A 23,605-nucleotide genomic window follows, 5' to 3' on the forward strand; every position below is an offset into this window, starting at 1 on the left:
TTATGAAAACATCACACGTAGTTCTTCTTTTTCTCATTTCACCCAGAACAGGGCTGTCTTTGTCACAGATAAGTGGCCTTTGACAAGCACACCTCTGTACTCTATCCTAAGTTATTTCCCATGATCTAGGCCAAAGCCTTGTCACACATCTAGAGCAGGGATTGGATCGAATGGTATCTAAGATCACTTTTCAATTTTAAGGATGATTTTAGAGTTTGGCCCATTTCTCCTTCCATCCTATAGACAAAGAGAGGACGCTAGCCTCATGTCAAGTCAGCAGCCGCTGATCTATCAATTTTGCCCTCGACAGGAGCAGGCAACTTGCGAATTGACCTCCAGGAAAAGAATGAATGCTTAGTGATGGCAAATAAGTTGCTTTAACTATTGGGAAACAGAGCACACACATAAATCTCCTGTGGATCTATATTACTTAAGGAAATTCATCAGGGAAGGAAGGCAACTCATGGAACATAACTCTGGCTTTTTTCCCTCCTGAGGTGAATACCCTTTAGAAATGGAAATGGCCCATGAGATAAGTTAGCTGAAGGACTCTCTCACTTTTCTACTCGCCCATAAACCAGGAATCTTCCATTGTCCAGGCCTGTGCTCACTTGTCCACACATTAGTAAGACTAATAAGAAAGAGCTAAGATCAAGTACAGGTTATTATTGTGAATAGGATACATTCTGATGATGTGCTGAGTTCTTAGCGTGTTGAACCCTCATAACAGCCTTTTGAGGTCATACCGCCATCTTTCTCGCTTACAGATAAAGGAAAGGAGACACTGAAAGGTGGAGTACATTGACCCATCATCACATCACTAAGAAGTAGGAGAGGTGTGGACACACATCTTCTCCTAGCCCAGATGTGTGTCTCCAGAGCTCCTGCTTCTAACCAGTGCGCTGTGCTGCCAGGTCTATTCTCGATGCCCTGTTTCCTTATCATTTCCAGATTTGGCCACTAACTGTCCAACTTTCTTATTTTCCCCTTTTGGTAGAAAAATAGCCTGCATCAACTCAATTAACACATATATATGAATCTTACCGTGGACCAGATTCAGAGCTCTGGGGACACAGATGCAAAGGGCAGGCCTCTGCCTTCAAGAAGTTCCCATTCCATGAGGGAGACTTGTACACAAAGGGCTGGGATATAAAGTGGTCTGTAAGAGAGGCATTAGAGATGCTGCATGAATAAAATGCTATTTGAGCTACCACCTGGAGGATGAGTGTTAGTGGCAGTGCCCTCCAGGTGGAGGTAAGAACAGGAGCCATGCATGCTGTCAGAAAAAACCCCACTCAGTCTTTGTGGTAGTTGGGCCATGGGAGGTATGTCTGATTGTGGTGAAAGATGGTGCTGCTGTTATCCAGGGGTCATATTTCAGAGGGACTTGGATGTCATACAGAGGAGATTGGATTTTATGAAGTAGGCAATGGGGAGATCTTGAAGGTGTTTGGACATACAAGGACCATTATCAGAGCTGAATTCAGGATAAATACATTCCAAATGTATGGTCATAGGCCTTAGAAATTCTCTCCAATTCATCTACATTTAACAGGAGACAAGAGAGATAAACCAAACCTATGAACCTCAGGTGATGGAATTTCAGACACCAGGGCAGATCCATGGGTCCTCGTTCCCTTAATCAAACCATTTAGATGGGTACTTCCCAAATGTGGTTAGACAGGTGAAGTGCTGGGAAGACCATTAGAAATCCAGGTTCCTGGGCTCTGCCCCCTCAACATACTGATTCAGAAGATCAGGTCTCGGGCCTGGGAATCAGTCTTCAAAGCTGGCCAGCTGATTCTAATAACCACTGCCTTACATAACTACATAACTACTTCTAATGGATGCACTGAAAGTACTTCTAGCAATGTAAGGAATTTTATTTAAAGAAGATTATCTCTGAAGCCCCCCAAAAGGGTTTATAATGAAGATGTGTATTAGTCAGGGTTCTCCAGAGAAACAGAACCAACAGGACACATACACTCACACACATACACATACCCTATTGGTTTTGTTTATTTATTTTGTATTTATATATTTACATATATTTATGCATAAATAGGCTTTAACATTTATATATATATATATATAAATATATATAAAGAATAAATATTTATAAAGATATATATTTATATCAGATCACAGAATTATGGAAGCTGATAAGGCTTAAGCTCTGCAGTAGGCAAGCTGGAGATCCAGGAGAACCAATGGTGTAGTTCGGTCCTAACGGTGGCAGATTCCAGCCCCAGGAAGAGCTGACACCTCAATTTAAGTCTGAAGGCAGGAAAAAAACAGTGCCCAATCTCAGTGCAGTCAAGCAAAAAGAAAGTCCCTCTTACTCAGCCTTTCTGTTGTACTCCCGTCTTCCAGCTGATTGGATGAGGTCCACCCACATTAGCAGGGGCAAAATCTGCTATACACCGTCCCCCATTCAAATGTTGATTTCACCCAGACACAGCTTCATAGCTACACCTGACATTGATGTTTATACTAATATCTAGTTGCACGAGACACAAAGAGATGAGCTAAACTGTCCAGGGACACAGAGGAAGGGACAGGGCCAACTCCAACCCAGAGCTTCTTGTATGATCTTTCCACTGTATGACACTAATTCATTGTAGATTAATTACAGGCAAAGCCTTTCACATTATCTTCCCCTGACCATCAGCAATTTTCTGAACTCATGACTACGTCTATGGCTATCCCTACAGATAGGAGACACATAAATTAACAAGAGAAAACCAAGAACTATGCTTGTACTTATACTACTAACAGGCAGCGTAATTACAAGACAGCTGAGAGTGTTGCTTGACAAAGGAATTAATAAAAAACTCTCATGCCAGTCTCAAGTATAAATTAGACACCAGAAGGCAAGGAGACTCTGGGTTTGACAGTTGTGGGATAACAACCTTGAAATATATCTACACTATAAGGGCGCTTTGGAAGTCTGTGTTTTGGACATGGTTAGAGACCATGCTAATGAACCATCTTAATGTTCATATTTTTGCAGGACCTGTCTATATTTCTCTTAAGGCCAAGCTTTACCACAATTGGGAAAACCGCTTTGTTAGATATGGGGTTCTAGTCCATTTTTATGCTTGACGTAGTTAAACAAACCTGTCCAGTTAATCAGAAGTCATTAGATTAATATATAGTTGTTTGTCTCATAACAAATTCTAACAAACTTCTATGAGTAGACGTATGTAAATTATTCTGTGTATTTATGTTTTGGTTTGTATTTCTTTCCTTTGACAGCTATTTATTGAATGGTAAGCTTTGCTAATAACTAGAGTTGCAGAGACAAACTAGAGTCCTTGCCATCTAGTAGCTCACCATTTTGTACAGTGGTTCTCAACTTTGCTACATTTTAGATGACCAAAAATCATTTAAGACATACCAATGCCTAGGCCCCAACCCAGAGATCCTGATTCCCTTGGTCTGGAATGGAGCCCAGGCATCAGTATACTTTAAAGGCTCCCAGTTGATTGTAACACACAGAGCCCAGCTGAGAACAATTGTACAACCATATAAGGTGCGCTGTATTAAGTACAGGAAGAGAGATATGTGTCACCAGCTGTGAGATAGGATTGCTGAATTCCTCCAGGAAGGATCTGGAAAGGTTTTATTGGAGCTGTTATTTATATTTGAGGGTATCCGAGATGTTCGTTTTTCATTGTTAATAATATTTTATTGTTGTATTATTCGAGCTGCATCTTGGAGAAAGGTCGATGAAAAGGGAAGGGGAAAAGAATACCCCGTAGAATATGCTGAAGGCACTTAGGGGGGAAAAAAAGTCAGTTTCTTCAGAGACTTTTAAGTTGTTTAGTTGGGCGGAAGTGTTGAGTGGTTGAATTATCATTAGTTCTTTCTTTCGAACAATATTCCTGCGGACCTATGCTGTCTGATCATTGTGTTAAGTCCTGTTCGGGATGCAAAAATAAGACCAAAGAGATCCTACCCCCAACAAATAGCTATTTAAGGAAATACATTATGAATGAGGATATACTGGCAGCAGTGATGGGGATGATGATGAAGGTAATACAGTCAAGGTAATAACTTGACTGGATACTGAAATATAAAAGAACTGGTATTCCACAGGGAAGTGCCTAATTACAATTGTGCAGATGTTTAGAGGAAATGGCCTAAGGTTGAAAGAGTGGAAAGGAGATGAGTGATGAGATTTCCTTTAAGAATGATCTTGTGGAGTCCCACCAACTAACACGGGGGGAGGAGTGGGAGCCGTGATGTACGTCTAACCTCATACCTGGTTAGAGGTAAGGCATCTGCCTTCCCACCTCAATCCCAGAGGGAACAGCCTATGGTGGGAGCATAGTGAACCGGCTTCTGACCTCCTTTCTCCCCAGAAGAGCGGGAGTCGGGGTCAGCAAACTTATTTTGGTAAAGGACAGGTAGTAACTTAGGCTTTGCTGGAAACATAACCTCTGCTGCATAGTCTTTGTGTTTTTCCAGCTTTTCAAACTATGAAAACCATTCTGAGTTCTGCGGGCTACAGTTTGCTGACCCTTGATCTCGGGGAGAAACAGCCTGACCCATTTTGAGTAGGGAGTCCAAAACACGGATGAAGAAGGAGCCCCCAGCTCCTACCCAGGGTAGGGAGATACAGGCAGGGTGGCCATATGATTTCTTATACAAAAAGGGACACGTGGGAGAGTGAGAGAGGGCACTACTAACCAAGTAACTGAATGAGTAGTAACACCCGGACAGACTGTCCTATGCAGACTGGGGTATGTGCTCAGGACACTTAGCATATGGCTGAGGGATCTGCAAGCCAGAAGTCTCTAGGGATGGGGGCCTCTAGACTACGCTGTCCATTACGGTCACCACTAGCCACATGTGGCTGTTGGGCACTTGCAATATGGTGTCTGAATTGAGATGTATTGAAAGTGTAAAATATACCTGAGTTTCATATTAAAGGCTTAGTATGAAAAAGAGAGTGTAAACTATCTCATGAGTATTTTTATATTGATTGCCATGATCATTTTAGACATGTTAGGTAAAATAAAATATATTCTTTACATTAATATCACCTGTTTCTTTTTACTGTTTAATAGGTAGCTACTAAAAAATTGAAAATTACATTGGAGGCTCCCATGCATGGCCCGTATTATATTTCTGTGGACAGTACTGCTCTAAAGGGTCCTCAGAATTGCTCACTAGACCAAGAGGCAGCCTTAAACATTTGCAAGACCAAGAAACACTAAAGCCAGTTTGCCTTACTATGGCAAGCATGAGTAAGATCATGCCTGCCTCTTCTTTCTCCTCCTTTTGCATCTCCCACCCCTGGTTGGGGAAGAGGGGAGAAAGAAGAGGGGAAGAAACCATATTTAGCTCACAAGCAGAGGCAGATCAGAGAAATAAATCAAAGGGAGCTTGAGCCAGCCATGCCCAATCCCTTTCCCTCTGTGAGTCTCCATCCTAAAATGACCAGAACTGAGAGATATAAGATCAACACTAAATCATGGTCAGGCTTTGATTTATCCCTTGGACTGGACATTCTCATTTCTGAATTGAAACTGCATTCGTGATTTAAAGATCTTGTAGCACTGTCTGTTACCTAAGAGTGAGCAGGAAAGTCATGGAATTTTAATCTAGGAGCAGGGAATGACTACCCCCCTGAATATATTTATTTTCTATTCTATTATTTATTTCTTAAGCTTTTACTGTGAACATTTTGAAGCATGCATTAAGTTAGAGAGAATAGTATAATTTATTCTATTTTTCAAACTCCCATTTGACCATTATCCAGTTTCAACAATCTCGACATTTTGCCAATTTTGTTTTATCCATTATCTTTGTTTGGGCAGTTGGGGGAGAGACTCAAGTATTTTAAAGCAAACCACAGACATTGTATTATTATACTCAGAAATACTTTGGTATATAAAGGATAGGGATTTTGCTTTTAACATAACTGATTTTATTTTAAGGGGAGAATAGGAACTTAAAAAGTAAGTGTATTTCAAATAGCTAGTAATAACAGTAACAGGCAAACTGCAGGAACCTTAGAAATTACTTGGTCCTGTCCTCTTATTGAAGTTGGGAGTGGGGAAGTGACTTTCATGGAGTCCCTGGACTTCTGGGACTCAAACCTAGTTCACCCTCACAAGACACAAGCCTACTCACTTGAATCTCACTTGGAGAGATTTGGACTTGGCTTCCATAGGGCCCTGGAACTGACCGTCTCCAAGGCTTCCCCGTTGTATTTCAAGGAAATACATTGTGATTGAGGATATATTGGCAGCATTGATGGGGATGACGATGAAGGTAATACAGTCAAGGTAGTAACTTGACTAGATACTGAAATATAAAAGAAATGGTATTCCAAAGTGAAGTTCCTAATTATAATTATGCAGATGTTTAAAGGAAATGGCCTAAGGTTGAAAGAGTGGACATTTCTGTCCTGTAAGCTGAGAATCAAACAGGAAGCTCCTCAAATATCAGTTGTAATTTTACCAGCAGATTAAGTTTGGAGTCTGCATGGGGCAATTGTTTGGCACTTGATGTCTTGGAGAGCCCTTGAATAATGCTTCAGGAAAAAGTCAAGAAGCCAGCAGATCATTAAGTCATCCGGGTACTTTGAGGTTAGAGGCTTGGCTTCGGAGGAAGGATTTTATAAAGGGCTTTGTCCATGGGCTCCCTCTAGGTTCCTCAGAGAGGGCAGCTAATAGCCTGAATTCTCTAGCAAGAAGAACCCTTCTGCCAATCTCTTGGAAGCCATCATTCCTAGACTGTCAGAGGAAAAAAGAAGACGATCTAGACGAAGTGCTCTATGCCCCTGGTCCCCAGCTCTGGGTTTGTATTAATTACCATGATCCTATTTTAGATATGCTGGGTTAAATCAAATATATTGTTTCAATTAATATCACCTGTTTCTTTTTACTTTTTAATATGTGGCTACTAGGACGTTGAAAATTACGTTACACTTCTGAGCACAATGGCAGTTTCAGCTCCTGAGTTCACATCACCTCAATTTAATTGGATGCTACATGTTGCTTAGAATTGACCCAGATCGTTCCCTATTGTTCTTTCAGATCCACTGCTCCCTGCTTTCATTTTACCTGATTTTCCACTCATCCCACTGCACCTACTCCTGCATTTGCCTCCAGACTTCCATTCTTCTAGGCCAGTTCTGCTCTGATGATACAAGTTGCCCTCTTGTCACCATCCTCTGTTTTGGTCCTTTGGTCACATTCCATGCTTTTCCCATTTTTCGAGCTATGGCTATTGCATGCTCACATCCCTCTTGTTTTTCTACTTGATCCCTTGAGGGGTTCTATCTGTCCTTATTGGTAGGAATTTGCTTATCCCCATTTAGCAGTCTACCTCGCAATAGCTTTCTCTGAATTATCTGGAGTTCTGTCCTGGCTCTACCATTTACTATGAGCTTGGGAAAATTACTTAACTCTCTCATCTTCAGTGTCCCCATCCATAAAATAGTGGTAATAAAGTAACTACCTCATAGGATGGTCATGTCGGTTATACACACGCTCAGCTCTTGTGCCTGCTGTGTGACAACCACACGAGGAAGATTAGGTCTGGAGGGACTTCCAGTCTCCACCGTATGCTGGGTTCAAACCAGACTTTACCATAAGCCTCCAAGCTATGGTTTGAGCTTGGGTCACAAGTTCAAATGATCTTCTTTCTATAATAACATCACTTTTGCAATACTTGCTTTGTGGGTCGGCGTCATTTGGGAACTAGCAAGATCCTGGACTCTTTCTTATCAGGAGACCTCTTGACCCTAGCAGTTTTACACAGTTTCTCACTGAGGATCAGTTGTGCTGTCAGGTCACCTGGGGAGAGGAAGGCTTTGTCCACAGGGCCCTCTGTACTATTTCTCTGGCAGGAACCATTCACGGAAGTTTTAGTCTAAGTTGAAGTTGTTCATTTGTTGGACATATAGCTGGAATTTCTTTTGATTAAATACTAATAATGATGAAGATAACGATGATGAATTCATATCATGCAGCATTCTGTAACACAAACGTCCTTACATGAAGACATAGTCTCTGTCCTTAGCTTATTGTCTAGTGAGGAAGCTCAAATATATTCGAAGCTCCTTGTAAGAATTCAGGAGAAAATGGCTATAAAAAAAAGTAGAAGAAAGAGTGATTTTAGATAATTAGTGGCCATGAATTCATGTAGAAGTGGTGTTTAAGCACTTTTTTGAACACATCCAGTAGAAAAGAGGGAGCTCGTTATTAAGCAGGGTAACCCAGCTTAAAGTTGCCCAAGATTACAAGTGGATATTTCTTATGACTATTGAATTAAATTTCACATTTCTCATTCTACGTCTTGGGATTGTGCAAATAGTCTTCATGCAGAATAATGATTCTATGGTCATCAGAAGAATGAACCAATGATAGCAGTTGGGGAGGTTAGGTTGTAGAGTCTTCTGAATTTGAGAGAGAGGTTATTTTTCTTGGAAACAAAGACAGTTGTAGGAAACATTGAAAAGAAATCACACATTGCAGCTTCTCTGGGGAGGAGGAGGGTGTTGCTTAGTGATATCTGCTTCTTATTACTCTACTTGCAGTGATTTAAGGTCATAGAATCATTGACTCTCAGATTGGAAGGGACTCCAGCGTCCATGCATTCAGGATCTACTCCAGGTGATCCCTCTTACAGCATCCCTACTTGCTGGTTGATTAGTCCCAATGATGGGGGACCCTCTGCTTAGTAGGAATATTCCAGAAGTGACACTATAGGAAAAATATTGGTCTGAGTATCAGACAGACCTGGGTTCAAATTACCTTATTAGTATGTGACATTGAACAAGTCACATCCTGTTGGGTCTCAGATTTTTCATGTATAAAATGGGGAAAACAATGCCTACCTCATGGTGTGGTTGTAGGCCTGAGATGAGATAATGTAAGAAATATCTCTGACCTAGTGACTAACTTGTAGTAGGTACCGAATAAATGGTAATTAATAGTAAGTAGGCAATGAATGTTAATTTAGTCTCTTCTTCCCATACTAAATACTTTCTTGCCTTCGAGGTTGAAAAATGGACCACATTACTGATGACGTAAAAGTTGTTAATAAGGCTATAAACACAAAAGCACAGTTTTATTCCCTTTCTATTTTCTAAATTTAAAGCCTAATGGTATAGCTTTGAAGTCATGGGCATCTATTCTAGCAAGGAATGGGGCTTCTATAGCTGGCCAAAGGAACTTTCCTATAATTTAAAAATAAATAAAATATGAATTGCCCTAGTAGTCTGAATCACCGTTCATTTTTTTTTGACATCAGAATGTCCCAGCCATTTTAGCATCTCAGAACATGAGAGCTGGGAGTCATCTAGAGGTTATGTTATACATGGACCATTCATTTTATAGATGAAGAAACTGAGGCCCTGAAACATTAAGTGACTAGTGCAAGGTCATGCAATTAGTTTGTGGTGAAGCTGGGATTTAAACATAGGTCTCCTAACTCCAAATCCCAAAGCCTTTCCATGGTATCATGTGGCCTCCCTCTAGAATAATAATATTTTCAAATAACACCTTCATCTTACTGCTTCATCTCCCAAGGCAATAATTATACAACTGGAATTTTTTTCCCTCTTTATGCATCAAGTCTTACCCTGAATCTTGCCCACAGGAGTTTGACAACACAGTACTGCTTTGAGTTTCTCTAGAAGACTACAAAGGGTCTGGAGGAGGGAGAAAGTGTCAGTGTGGGCTTGGAAACTTGAAGTGATTATGAAAACAATGAACACCTTTTGATTCCAGAAAAGCGATTGATAAGCATTTAAATAGGAATTGAAGATCAAGTGAAATGAGTACTGACTGACATGTTTGCAAACATACGTTGACTCAGTTATTCTGGGACATGTTTTCATCTTTTAGAGAAACAAACAACTATATGGCACGGCTTCAAACTCTGTGTCATTTAACCAAGGCAATCTAAGACCTTGCTAGTTTTATGTGCTGTGTAATAAAAATGAGTTTTTTTGAGGAATGTTTAAGAGGTGTCTCCGTTTGCTTTCAGATGTAGGCAGGGGGTAGGAGATTGAGATGGCAATTTGAAATGTTATGAAGATGCTGTTGAAATGCGTTTATTCAACATGTATTTACCTATCATGAGCCAGACTTTGGAGTAGATATCAGGAATCACACCATACTCATTCACTTAGTCATTCAACAACTGTCTGCAAGATGCTTGACAAGAGCCTGTGTTTCTTAATCATTTTTATGCCGGTATTTACTCATGCGATAAGTACTTCAGCATTCTGTGTGTTCCGGGAGCTGTGTTACACAGTGCGCATTGGGTATTTCTGGCTTTCTGGATAAGACTATAGGAAGAAGAATCTATCTACTTAAGCCCTGTTTAACCTGGCTCTGACCTCATCACTGCCACCAGACCCAGCAGAAAGTGCCACTGGTCCTACCATCAACTGGATTTGAAACCAGTTCCCACCATGCCACAGGCATATGTAGTGTCCCAAGTTGGAATCTGTGACTGGCTTATTTGTTCCAGCTCACAGCACTACCCCGCCTGCTCTCCGAACTCTTTTCATCGCTCCCTGAAGTTGTTTCTCTCAGTAGACTGGGAACTGCCTTAGAATGAGTTGGTCTTGTTCATCTCAGTGCTCCCTCCTAAGATCTAGCCAGTAGACTGTATACAGTTTTCCCCTCTCCGTTATTTTTCTTTTTTTAAAATTTATTTTTTAAAGGTTTTTAAAATTAAAATACAGCTAATATTCAATATTATATTAGTTTCAGGTGTATACAATCATTATTCAACATTTATATACCTAAAGAAGTGATCATTATAAGTCCAGCAACCATCTGACACTATACCACTTTGTCACAATATTATTGACTATATTCCCCATGCCGTATGTTATATTCCCTTGACTTACTTGTTTTATACCTGGAAATTTGAACCTCTTACTCCCCTTCACCTTTCCCCCCCTTTTTAATTTTTCAATTACAGTTGACATTCAATATTTATATTAATTTCAGGTGTACAGTATAGTGGTTAGACATTTATATAATGTAACCCCTGACTAGTCTAGTACCCATCTGGGACTATACATAGTTATTACCATATTATTGACCATATTCCCTATGATTTATGTTACATCCCCATGACTATTTTGTAACTATCAGTTTATATTCCCTTCACCTTTTGCACCCTGTCCCCCACCCCCACCCATCTATCACCCCAACAAATCTAGTACCCATCTGACACCATACATACAATATTATTGACTGTATTCCTTATGGTATAACCTACACCCCCATGATGACTGTGTAACAACCAATTTGTACTTCTTAATACCTTCATTTTTTTCACTCACCCCTAACCTCCCTCCCATCTGGCAACCATCAATATGTTCTCTGTATCTATGAGTTTGTTTCTGTTTTATTTGTTTATTTTGTTCTTTAAATTCCACATATAAGCAAAATCAGATTGTATCTGTCTTTCTCTGTTTGACATTCCACTCAGCACAATACCCTCCAGGTCCATCCATGCCGCTGCAGATGGCAAGAACCCATTCCCTTTCCTGAACGAGCAATATTCCATTGTATGTATGTACCACCTCCTCTTTATCCATTCTTCCATCGACAGATACCCATTTTGACCATTATAAACAATGCTGCAAAGAACATATCGATGCGCATGTTCTCTCGAAGTAGCACATGGGTTTCTTCAGATAAATACCCTGAAATGGGGTTACCGGTTCCTTCTTATAGCCTTTGTGTTAAAGTATATTTTTGTTTGTTTGTTTTTTCATTTTCATTTTCATGAACTATCTTCTTCCATCCCTTTACTTTCAGTCTGTGTGTGTCTTTCAATCTGAAGTGAGTCCCTTGTAGGCAGCATATGTAAGGATTTTTTTTTATTCATTAAGTCCTCCTATGTCTTTTGAGTGAAGCATTTAATCATTTATGTTGAAAATAAGTGTTGATAGATATATAACTATTACAGTTTTATTCATATATTTTTTTTATCTTAAGTCCCTCTAACATTCATTATAATACTGGCTTGAAGATGATGAACTCCTTTAGCTTTTTTTTTTTTTTTTTAAATCTGAGGAGCTCTTTATCTGTCCATTGATTCTAAATGACAGCCTTGCTGGGTAATCTTGGTTTAGGTCCTTGCTTTTCATCACGTTGAATATTTTGTGCCAATGCCTTCTGGCCTGGAAAGCTTCTGTTGAGAAATCAGCTGACAATATTATGGGAGCTCCCTTATAAGTCACTAGTTGCCTTTCTCTTGCTGCTTTTAGGATTCTCTTTGTTTTTAACCTTTGCCATTCTAATTATAACGTATCTTGGTGTGGGCCTGTTTGGGTTCATCTTGTTTGGGACTCTGTTCTTCCTGGACTTGTCTATTTCTTTTATCATGTTAGGAAATTTTTCAGTCATTATTTTTTCAAGTAGGTTCTCAATCCCTTCCTTTCTTTCTTCTCCTTCTGGTACCCCTATGATGCAGATGTTTTTACACTTGATTTTGTCCCAGAGGCTTCTTTAATTCTCCTCAGTTTTTGGATTCTTTTTTCTTTTTGCTGTTCCAATTGGGTGTTTAATGCTACTTTGTTTTCCAAATTACTTATTTGATCCTCTACTTCATCTAGTCTGTTAGTGATTCCTTCTAGTGCATTCTTCATTTCAGTTATTGTATTTTTCACTTCTCCTGGTGCTTTTTTCATGGCTTCTGTGTACTTTTTTATGCTTGCTGTCTCTTTGTCGCAGTTCTCACTAAGTTCCTTGAGCGTCCTAATAAAAGTTATTTTGAACTTTGTCTCTGACAGATTGCTTGCATCTATTTTGTTTAGTTCTTTTTCTGGAATTTTCTCTTGTCCTTTCATTTGGGATGTATTTCCTCGTTTTCTCATTTTGGCTGCCTCTCTGTTTGTTTCTATGTGTCAGGTAGATCTACTATGTCTCCCAGTCTTGACTGGGTGAACTTATGTGTAGTAGGTGCCTTGTGGGGCCCAGTGGCACAATCTCCCTTGTCACTTGAGCCAGGCACTCCAGGAATGCCCCTTCTGTGGGTTGTGTGTACCCTCCTGTTATAGTTGAGTCTTGATTGCTATTGGCATATCAGGGGGTGGGATTGACACTCAGGATGATTGGCTATGGGGTTTGGCCATGTCCACAGCTTACAGGCTGCTGTGCGGGGGGCTTGCCCCACTGAGTGGGATTTGACTCAGTAGGCTCTGGTGGCTGTTGAGACTTCCCTTTGGGTGTGCACTTTAGGGGCTAATTGGGCAGTGCTGTACTGTAATCTGAAGGCAACCTCCACGTATGTTGTTTCTATGTTACTGTAAATTCTGGTTCGGTGCCAGTGCTGAGCGTGAAGCTACTGAGCGAAAGCTTCAGAACATACTGAGGCCAGTCGCCACCTGCCAGGGTCTGTGGGACTCTGATAGTTTTCCAAGAAAGCGTGCAATGCAGGCAGGGCTGGCTGCTCTTGGAAAAAGTGCCTCCGGCATTGGGGGAGTTGGGTAGGGCGGAGTCCTAGTGAGTCAGCAGGGCAGAGCTGCGGCGCTCACCAGACCAATCAGATTTAGATTTGGCCATGTCGGGGTGGGCTCAACACAGGAAAGATGGCATCCACCTGCCGGCTCTACAGGAGGAGGACCTCCTCATGGGGAAATGGTGATGGTCCTCCAGCCCTCAGCCCAAGGCAACACAACTCAGTCTGCCCCATGTATGTCTCCAACACTCTCCGAATTACTTCCCTTCGCTGGAGCCCAAAGTGAGTGCCTGCGAGTGGGAGAGTCTTTGCGTGGGCTATTTAAGAGGATGTCTCAGTTTCCTGCAGCCTTCATCTCACCCTAATCAGAATACCCACTGTTTTTCACAGCCAGATGTTGTGGGGGGCTCCTCTTTCCAGCACCAGCACTCTGGGCTGGGGAGGCCGGTGTGGGACTGAGGTCGCTCACTCATCTGGGAGGAACCCCTGCAGCTGAGATATCCCTCCCAATTCTCAACCACTACACGGAGGTTTGGGGTTAGCCAGTTCCGCATCTCTGCCCCTCTTACCCATCTTGATGTGTTTTCTTCTTTATATCCTTAGTTATCAAACTTCTCTTCAGCCAGATTTCAGATGGTTCTTTGTTGTAATTTTAATTTGTTCATGGAAGGAAGGAGGCACAGTGTTTATCTACTTCTCCATCTTGGATCTCCTCTCTCCTTTATTTTTCTTTTCCTCCTACCTTCCCTGATTCTTTGCATTCTCCTCTGACTTTCTTCTTTTTTCTCCTTTCCTTGCCTTCTTCCTCCTTTCCTTCCTCCCTTCCTTCATTCTTTCTCATCATTTTTGTTTTTCTTTTTCTATTCCTTCCCTCTCCTACTTTTTATCCTCTCTTTCCTTTCTATCCTAGAAAACACTCAGTAGGTCCCATTCATTGTACTAGGTTGTATGGAATCCACAGCACTTGCCCTTTCAGAAATTATAGGCTCATAGAAGAGACAGTTGTATATGTAAATAATTGTAGTGCTATCTGATGAGTAATTGCTGGAAATTGGCACCTGGTATAAAAACACAAAGATGGACTCAAACCTGATATGGAGCATGTGGACAAAGTTCGTCATAGAATTAAGTACCGACAGAATTTGCCAGAAAAAAAGAATATTGGAGTGTGGTGAGGGAAAGATGGGTCTGGGCAGAGGGTACCATATCAGCAGAATCATAAAGGAGAGCTCCTTGGGGGAGCTACAAAAGTACATTATGGCGGGAGTCTGAATACCCAGTGAACATTTGTCAAATAAATCCCTGGTCCTGGAAATTCCAAGGCAGCTGGCCCCCAGGCCTTTTCTTGTCAGCTATACCTTTAAGGTCACTGGCCTCTGGGCAAATGCCCATTCTGTGTCCCTGCTCCAGTGGCCAGCAATTTCATACTAAATATATTGGTTAAAATGGGCATCGTTGAAGGTCAGAGAAGTGACAGGAAGTCTCCTGCATACAGTCTGGGTTGTGGGAGGGGCCTGTGGGATAGGGCTTGTTACTAGGAAATAAGGTCCAAGGTTTGGGACCTCAGAACTCTCTAAGATCTATGGACCTTAGGCAAGGCTGTATCTAGAGATGCTGGCAGCTGGAGAGTAGCCCTAGCTACTGAAGGGAAGCCAGAAAGAGAAAGAGGACCTAGGAGGGAGAAATGTAAAGAGGGAGGGAGGGAGGAAAGAAGAGAGGGAGACAGAGAGGGAGAGAATATAAGTACTGAGATAAGAGGATAAAAACACCTGGAATGGAGGGAAAAGCACAGGCCCTGTGATCAGAGTTACCTTTGAATTCCAACTATGCACTCAATAGCGTTCATTTTCTGAGCCTTGGTTTTATCATCTGAAAAATGGCTTAATGATGCTGACCTAAGCATTATTGTGGAGAGTAAATAAGTTACACTAAAGTGCCAAGCACAGTGTGTGGCCATTAGTTGTCCTATAAATGGGAGTCTTTTAAGTTTTAGTAGCACAGGTAGGCACAGATGTTGACTGTTACTGGGTGTCGTGCAGGGGACCCTGCTCGCTGCGCCATTTGTCGTGCAGGCGGCCTGCGGGGTCTCAGCTCCCGCTCCCCGCCCAAGAACGCAGGACATGGTAAGGCCAAAAAGGAACACTCACGGAGCCATAGATAGGGGAGTCAAACCAATATATTCTCGCTGGTGGCTGGGCTGGAGACACAGGAAGCAGGATCTACATAATCTGCCTAACAGCAGTCCGCGCTTGCCAGCCACCATCTTCTTGCTAGCCCCCATTTCTTTCTGCTAGCGTAGCCACAGCCGTTATATTAGTGGCCAATGGCTTACTTACAGCTGACGGCCAACTAGCCACAGCTGCTGGCCATCTGATCACAGTTGATGGCCATTTACTACCCGAGCCAGCACCTTTCTATGTGAGGCCGAGAGCCTGGAAACTGTTTTTTGGGGCTTTGTCCCCACACTGGGTTAACTGGCTAGGGATAGGGGTCAACGGACAAGAGTGAGGGGGACCCCACACTTGGGGGAGCTGGTGAATTAAACAGATTAGGGAGACACATGGCATAAGACAAGGGCTGCTCATGGTGGTAAGAATACTCTCAACTACCCACCTGATAATAATCAGAATGGGTTTGCAGATGGCAACCAGAGTGGTGGCATGATTCAATGCTTAAACTCTGTAGCCAGAAACCTGGGCTCCAGTCCTAACGCTATTGCTTGCCAGGTGTAGGGTGTTAGTTAATTTCTCTGAGCTTGACTATCTTTACCTGTCAGGTGGGGAATGACTACCTTGTAGGGCAATGATGATTAAATGTAATATGCCTGTGAAGCAGTAAGCAGTTAGTATTTGGAACAGAGAAGGCAGCACCCCCAAGGAGGGTCGGGGTTGAGAGCCCTGAGCTACTGAGGACACCTCAGTGTACCCTCCCCTGCCTGCTTCACCTAGAGGGGCTGTCATGCGGGGCGGCCTGCGGGGTCTCAGCTCCCGCTCCCCACACAAGAACACAGGATATGGTGAGGCCAAAAAGGAACACCCATGGAGCCATAGGAAGGGGAGTCATACCACTATAGTCTCGCTGGAGGCTGGATTCACACGACGACGTGCGACCTGCTGTCTGCTTTTCTGCCAACCGACCGACTCCCCAGTGCAGCGCGGCAGTTATATCAGTGGCCAATTGGCTAACCAGCTACAGCTGATGGCCAACTAGCCACAGCCGACGGCCATCTACTACCCGAGCCAGCACCTTTCCACGTGAGGCCGAGAGCCTGGAAACTTCTCTCCGGGGCTTTGTCCCCTCAGGGGCGCCGCCAGTTGGGAGCCTGTTATCTCTGTGACCACGGCAGGGACGATGGATGCCACTCAGTGAGCCCTGGCTCAGGTATGTGCCCTGCTCTCCTTTCTTCACAAACCACATTGCCTTCCACCCCAGTGGGTCACCACGGCAGGTAGCTAGCATGATTCCAGGTTAGAAGTGAGGCAGAGGCAAGGGGAGATTGTGTGACTTGCCCGAAGCTGACATGGCAGGATTTAAACCCAGTCTGCCCAGCTCTAGGAGTACGTTCCTTTAGTCACCCTCCCATCTCCGAATTGGCAGTGTGATGAGGAAGATGGCAGGGCAGAGGCAGGTAGAGCACGACTCTGGAAAGAGCATCTTGGTAAGCACCTCCAGCACTTGGGTTTTTGTTGTTTTCTGGGAGAAAGCCCTGCCTCGGCCCAGGTGGCAGCCCTCTTTCGCAGAAAGTGTAGAGTGACTAATTTCCAACATGGGTGTTTTTGCACAGCTCTCGTACCGATGAGATGTTTGTCATAGGCTAAAGTGAGATCCGGGTGTCATCCTCGCTACTCATTGATCAAGAATTCCCCAAATGACTATGTGGTTCAGAAAGAATCTTGCTATGAGGATGGACAAGAGGGGATAGGGGTAGGGACGAGGGCCTGGGGTTTGGTGTGGGGACAGATCGGCCAGGCCACCACTGTGCCACTGTGAGTACAGCGTGATTCCATCTTGGCCTCAATCTCTTTATCTATGAATAAGAGATAATAATATGAGCACTCAGGTGTGTCTCGGCAATCAGAGCTCTGGCTGCAAAGTGCCTATTGCGGAGCTTGGCAAGTAGGAAGTTCTGAGTAACAGTAGGTACCCGCTATTATTTACTGTGCAGCAGGCATCCTTTCTTGAGCTTGGTGAGGGCAGGTACTGCATCTGCTTTGTGCAGTTATAGTCTCGGTTGCTGGCACATCGTAAATAGTTTTGGATGGATGTTTTACAGGTAGGATTGAGGGAAGGTGATGGCTGGTTGACTAATGACAACAGAGACAATAAAAATGCCTGGAGGGACAATTTAGTTGGAGCAGCTTAAGGTGATGGTGCCACTTGCTAAGGGGAATGCAAGAGGAGAAACTGAGCTAGAGATGGATGTGAGGAAGATGAGATCAGCTTCGAATATGTTGAATTGAATGTGCCTGTGGGACATGAAGGAGTTTTTGACTAAGAGATACATAAAAATGTATCAGGTTCAGCGGGGTGGAGGGGATCAGCAATGCAGCCTTAACTTTGGGAAATCATCCGTGTATCACTTAAGACGTCAGAGCTGCAAATGAAAAAACACATTGACTCAGGATGATTTAAACTAGGAATGGGCAAACTAGTCCATAAGCTACCTCCAGTGCACTGCATGTTTTTGCATATTGGAACACGGACACACCTATTCATTTATGTATTATAATGGCTGCATTCATGTTACAAGGTCAGAATAGCTGTTTTAGTCATTATGTTAAGTGAAATAAGTCAGAAAGAGAAAGACAAGTACCATATGATCTCACTTATATGCGGAATCTAAAGAGAAGAATATGTGTATGAACTAATCAGAAACAGTTTTGGGGACACAAAAAACCGAGAGTTGTTAGATGGGCGGGGGGGAGGGGGTTGGGGATGGGGGGAAGGGTGAAGGGATTGGGGGGCGGCTGGTGACCACAGGATGGCCTCAGGGTTTTTTGAGAATTACTTTGGGGAACTTATTCAATAGTGTTTGGGGATTTTGTTGGGTGTCCGATGGACATGTGTCCTGTTTGGGAGACCACCTCAGGGATGCTGTGGATGCCTGGTCATGGCATTGTACACCAGAGGCTGGACATTAATGAATGCCAACTATAATTTGATATGTATAATGTGATGGCTCGGTGTGAGGTCGGGGTGGTGGTGGATGGGGGGAGGGGGGTTCACGGTGTGAGGGATGTAAAAATAAAATAAAATAAAATAAAACTAAAAAAAAAAAAAAGAAGAAGAATAGCTGTTTTAGACACGGTATGGCCAGCAAAGCCTAAAATATTTACTCTTTGGCCCTTCACAGAAGAAAAAATACGCTGACTCCTGGTTTAAACAATAAAGACATACATTACTTCATTAAATAACAAGACTTGAGGTCAGGGTTGGTTCCTTAGGTCAAGGATGTGATGGGGACGCAGGGTCTTTTAATGTCACTCGACTCAGTGTCGTTTCCATCTCACTCTCCATCCTTAGTGTGTTGGCTTTGCCCAGGCTGTCTTCCTTCATCATTGTACCTGCATTACATCTAGAAATGGCACATCTTGAGACCAAGAAAGGGCTGAGTCTCTGTCTCTTTCTTCTGTCCTTCTTGCAGAAGGCCCCCATCTTCTCCTCAAATCTCTTTTTCTAGGATTTAATCTCAGGCCCATTCCTTGCAAGGGGAATGGGATTAACAGATTGCCTTAGACCTGCGATTCTCAGTGCAGGCCATACACGAGAATGACCCCTGAGACTTTTGAGAAAACAGTCTACAACAGACGCACATATTGGAGTTTTAAAAAGCATCCTTGGTGATTTCAAGGTGCAGTGAGGATGGAGTGAACACTGAGTTAGACAAATCATTTTCAGGAGAAATAGATGTTGGGAACACAAACATCATGACCAACGTAGTGTCCATGGAGAAAACAGTGGAAGCCATGGAGCCCGAGTCCTTGCTGAGGACATGCTTGTCAGGGGCAGTCTTGGCAGCTGGGCTGGACCGTGCAAGATGTTTGCCCAGTTAAGGCCAAAGGCAGCATACTCGGAAGTATAAATTGGGACCAAGGAGGAAAACCGGACTTCAGAGTCAAGAAACAGAATTACATATCAAGTCTGGGGGACAAGATGGAAATAGGAGATAAGAAAATGAGCCAAGAGTGTGAAGAGGCAAGAGGGGCTATGGGAATAGAGGTGAGAAATTTAGGGGGATGTGAACAACAGGTGCCAGAGATGCAATGCGGACTCTAAAGAGGAAAAGTTGTTCTGCAGAGTCAAAGGCATGGTGCTGAAACAGAATGCTCAGGACACGCGTCTCTGTCTCAGGCCTATGGGTTCCATTTGGCGTTGGTCAGGCAAACACAGCTGAAGCCAAGTCACTGGCGGGTAGCCACCTCCTTGCTCCCTCTTGTTTGAGTCTGGTCCTCTTGTTAGATTCACAAAAGGAGCCTACAGTTTTGCTAATTAAAAAGCATCAAATTCGCAATAGGTAGATGCAGGCTGAGTCTAGTGCAGGGCCCTTGGCGAAATCTGTAAAGACGTTGTTCTCCAGTGCCCACTACTTCCCTGTTTCCTGTCTCCTTCTCCTTTACTTTTTTTGTTCCCTCCCTCTGTGTTCCATCCCTTCCTCGTTCAGTCAGGCAACTCTATCCCCTCAGTTCGCTGACATCCATTCCGTCATTCATTAAATAAACACTTGTAAAACGTCCACCACATGCCTGACACCAACGTGCTCTACTGCTGCAGCACCAAGATGGAAGACCGCTAAATCCACTTTCAGGAACCTCGCATGAGATGGGCAGAGGTAGATATATAAACAAGCAATGATAATTTATGGGGACCAGATATGACTGCAGTATGATCTTTCAAGTTCTAAACTACGTAGTGGGTTGGAAGACCCAGGACCTGGGAGCCACATCTGTACCTGCCATTCTTGTCCAGTGCAGGGCAAACCACCCAACCCCATGAATTCAGCCTCCCAATCTATCCAAATGGCATGGCGGTGGCTACTTAGACTCACCCACAGCGACCCCTAGCGGATTAATATCCACAGTGAGTGTTTGTACAAAATCGTGTAACCTTATGCAAAGACAGATGTATTTTAAGTATTTTATTCTAACTCCTTCCGGGGTGGAAACAAACTTAAAGTAACGCTTAAAAATCCAGTTTTTAAGCTCAAATTCTCCTTTTGTCTAATGAAACAGGGTAGGAATAGGTAACCCTGAGTCAGATGGACAGAGCTGTGTTCAGAAACTCATTTTCCCAATTCGTTGCTGCATGAATACTTAAGTTCTCTGCAGCAAGTTACTTAATTTCTCTGAGCTTCAATTTCCACGTTGGAGTAGCAATGACACCGTAACATATACTTGCCTAACTGCTAATGAGGAATAAGTGAAGTTACTCATATTTAACATTTATTGAATCTGGAGCTCTGACACCCAGTGAGCACTCAGGCAATGATAGCTGTTATTATTATTACTAATTATACTGTCATCAGTAGTGTGCTGGTAAATTTTTACACTACAGTCTTCTCACAAAAAAAGGAAGAAAAGCAGGATTTGCACTTTTGTTGATTTCTGTGGTTATCAACCTCCCCCATGACCGATTTCAAACTACTGTCACATCACGGAAGGAAAATTTGAGAAGTGGTGTGCACAATTGAGCTGGTGTACACTCTCGAGTTGGTGCGAGCTAGCTCCTGCACACCATTAATTTTTATTAATATTATTTACATAAGATGGGGCCCTGGGACAGAAGCAAGGAGCAGCTGTGTTGGAAACAATCAGCCAGCTGTATGGGAAGGATTCTTAGCCTGATTGTTCCTGACACTGATTCTGTGGTAGGCTCTTTGCTAGGCATGATCATTCATGTCTTAATTAAGGAATCAGTTCATGTGTACAGGGTAGTTATTAAAGGAGGACACCCAAGCAAAATTCCACTGTCTTTGTGGAGTGTGTGGCTCAGGCCAGCACTGCTTTGGTCTCTGGAAGAGCCTACACCTCCTGTCCAGCAGTCCACCATGGATCAGAGAGGCTTTCCTTGCTGTCTCTATTGCAGGTTTGGTTCCAGACCACCACAATTAAGCGAGTATCGCAATAAAGCAAGTTGTAATCTTTTTGCTGGTGGAGGGGCTTCCCTTCACTTTGTAAAAAATGTGACATCTGTGAAGCTCAATAAAGAGAACTACAATAAAACAAGGTATGCCTATAGTTGGGGTCCCCACTGCTTTTCTAGGGTAAAATGAATAATGGTAACCATCCTATTTTAGATCATATGGGAGTTTTCATTCTCATTTTATATTTGATCCTCGTGGCTGGGAGCTATTATTTCTATTTTAGAGTAAATGAAATGGGATCTCTATTAGGGTAATTTAACAAAAACTGCTATGTCAAATAATGCTAAAATCTCAGTGGCTTAACACAACAAACGTTTATTTCTCATATCACAGTCTGAAATGGGTTGGGGGACTCTCCCGCAAGGGGTGACTCATGGGTGTTCCATTGGCCAGAACCCAACCTCTAAGGAAAGTTAGGGGATGTAGTCTTCTTATGTACTAAGGAAGAGGAATAGCAAGCAAGCAGCTAGTCAGCCTACATCCCAGAGGCTCAAAGGTGAGACTGGCTAGATGATCAGTGGCATGTGGGATGTGTACCTCTTTTAGGCCTGGCTCTAAACCTTCTCACAACAATATGCCATACCCTCTCTGGGCTCCCTGCTCATTGGTGGGCCAGATTGAGGAACCCCGCAGAGGACTCTGAAGAGGCCCCAGAGATGGCAGAGATACAAGATGGAATAGCTTGAGTCCCTGAGTCATCCCATGGAGCAGAGCCTCCCAGCACACTTCAGGTTCTGATATGAGAAATAAATCTTTGCAATGCTAAGCCACTGAGATTTGAGGGCTGTTTGTTTCAGCAGTTACATTAATTACCACAACATCTGAGTTCTAGACCCACTCAAAAGTAACCAGGATAATTAAATATATAAACATGCAGTCACATATTTGTTAAAAATGTATGTGTGTGTTCAATAAAACAGTTTTAGAAGGAGGTAAAGGAAAAAGGAGGTAAAATCAGAAGTAAATTATTTTTGGTTGATTACCTTAAATGTTTATGTTTTAAAGGGAAAAGAGAGAGGAGATCAGGAAAAAAAAATCATTAAATATTCAGGCTTATAAGGTAGAAAGATCTGAGTTTGCATCTCGAATGTCACTAAACTAGATGTGTGACCATAGGCAAATTACTCACCATGTTTGGCCAAGCCCACAGATGATCACAGAGTGAAGGCCTGGTAAGTTTTATACTAAATGTAAGAGGCCAGGGAGACTTCTCATTAATGTGATAGCTAGGATTTGGGTAGAACACTTCACCTCTGTGAGCCACAGCGACCACTTGTGTAAAAATGAAGATGCCACTACCTCATGAGAATTCAATGGGAAAGGAATTTGCAAGAAAATGTCTAACGGTAGGATGGCAAATCAATTAGTTGGTAGGGGTTGCCTGGAAAGTCCTGTTGAGAAGGGTTTTGAGGTTTTCACTTCCCAGGCTGGGTGTGGGTTGGGGAGGGAGCACTGATCAATGAGCGAAGTCTGTGAGGTGCCTGAAGGGGGAGTAGAAGCCATGTGCTGTATTTCGGAGGACTCTGCTGGGCTACAACATGATGAAACATTGGTAAATGTTAGTTGAGTCGAGTGGAATTTGAACACAGCCATTGTGCCTCTCTCAATTTTTAAGCAAATAATTGAAGTGGAATATAAAGAAACTGAAATGGGATATGGGGAAATTAACATGGAAATCACATTGCAAGCACTTGACAAAACTAATTAAACTGGGAAATGCAGCTAGATTTTTTTTTGTGTGCATAAACATTCTTCTTCTCTTGCAACAAGGGGGTAAAACCGACAAGTGTTCAAATTACACTTTTATGTGTGTGTTCTTCCAAGCATGTGTAACACTTTGAAGAAAGCGCTGCTGTGTTTGTAGCAAGAGACTCTGTAATTGCTCTGAGAATTCCTGGAATTTTTCAGATATATGTATTTTTTTCCTGAGGTTAGGCAAAACATGATGCTTCCTTCTGTAATATAAAGGAAAAAAAAATACAGCTGCTTTCCAGTCAAGTGTGTGGCCTTGAG

At 42.7% G+C, this 23,605-nt stretch overlaps 1 protein-coding gene across 4 annotated transcripts in view; it reads left to right on the top strand.

The window, feature by feature from the left end:
• DAB1 (DAB adaptor protein 1) overlaps positions 1–23,605 on the top strand; it is a 1,094,927-nt gene that overhangs the window by 184,477 nt on the left and 886,845 nt on the right. The gene's annotated exons all lie outside the window — the stretch shown is intronic.

This window comes from Rhinolophus hipposideros (genome assembly GCF_964194185.1).
Source record: "Rhinolophus hipposideros genome assembly, chromosome: 8".
Taxonomy (NCBI): Eukaryota; Metazoa; Chordata; class Mammalia; order Chiroptera; family Rhinolophidae; genus Rhinolophus; species Rhinolophus hipposideros.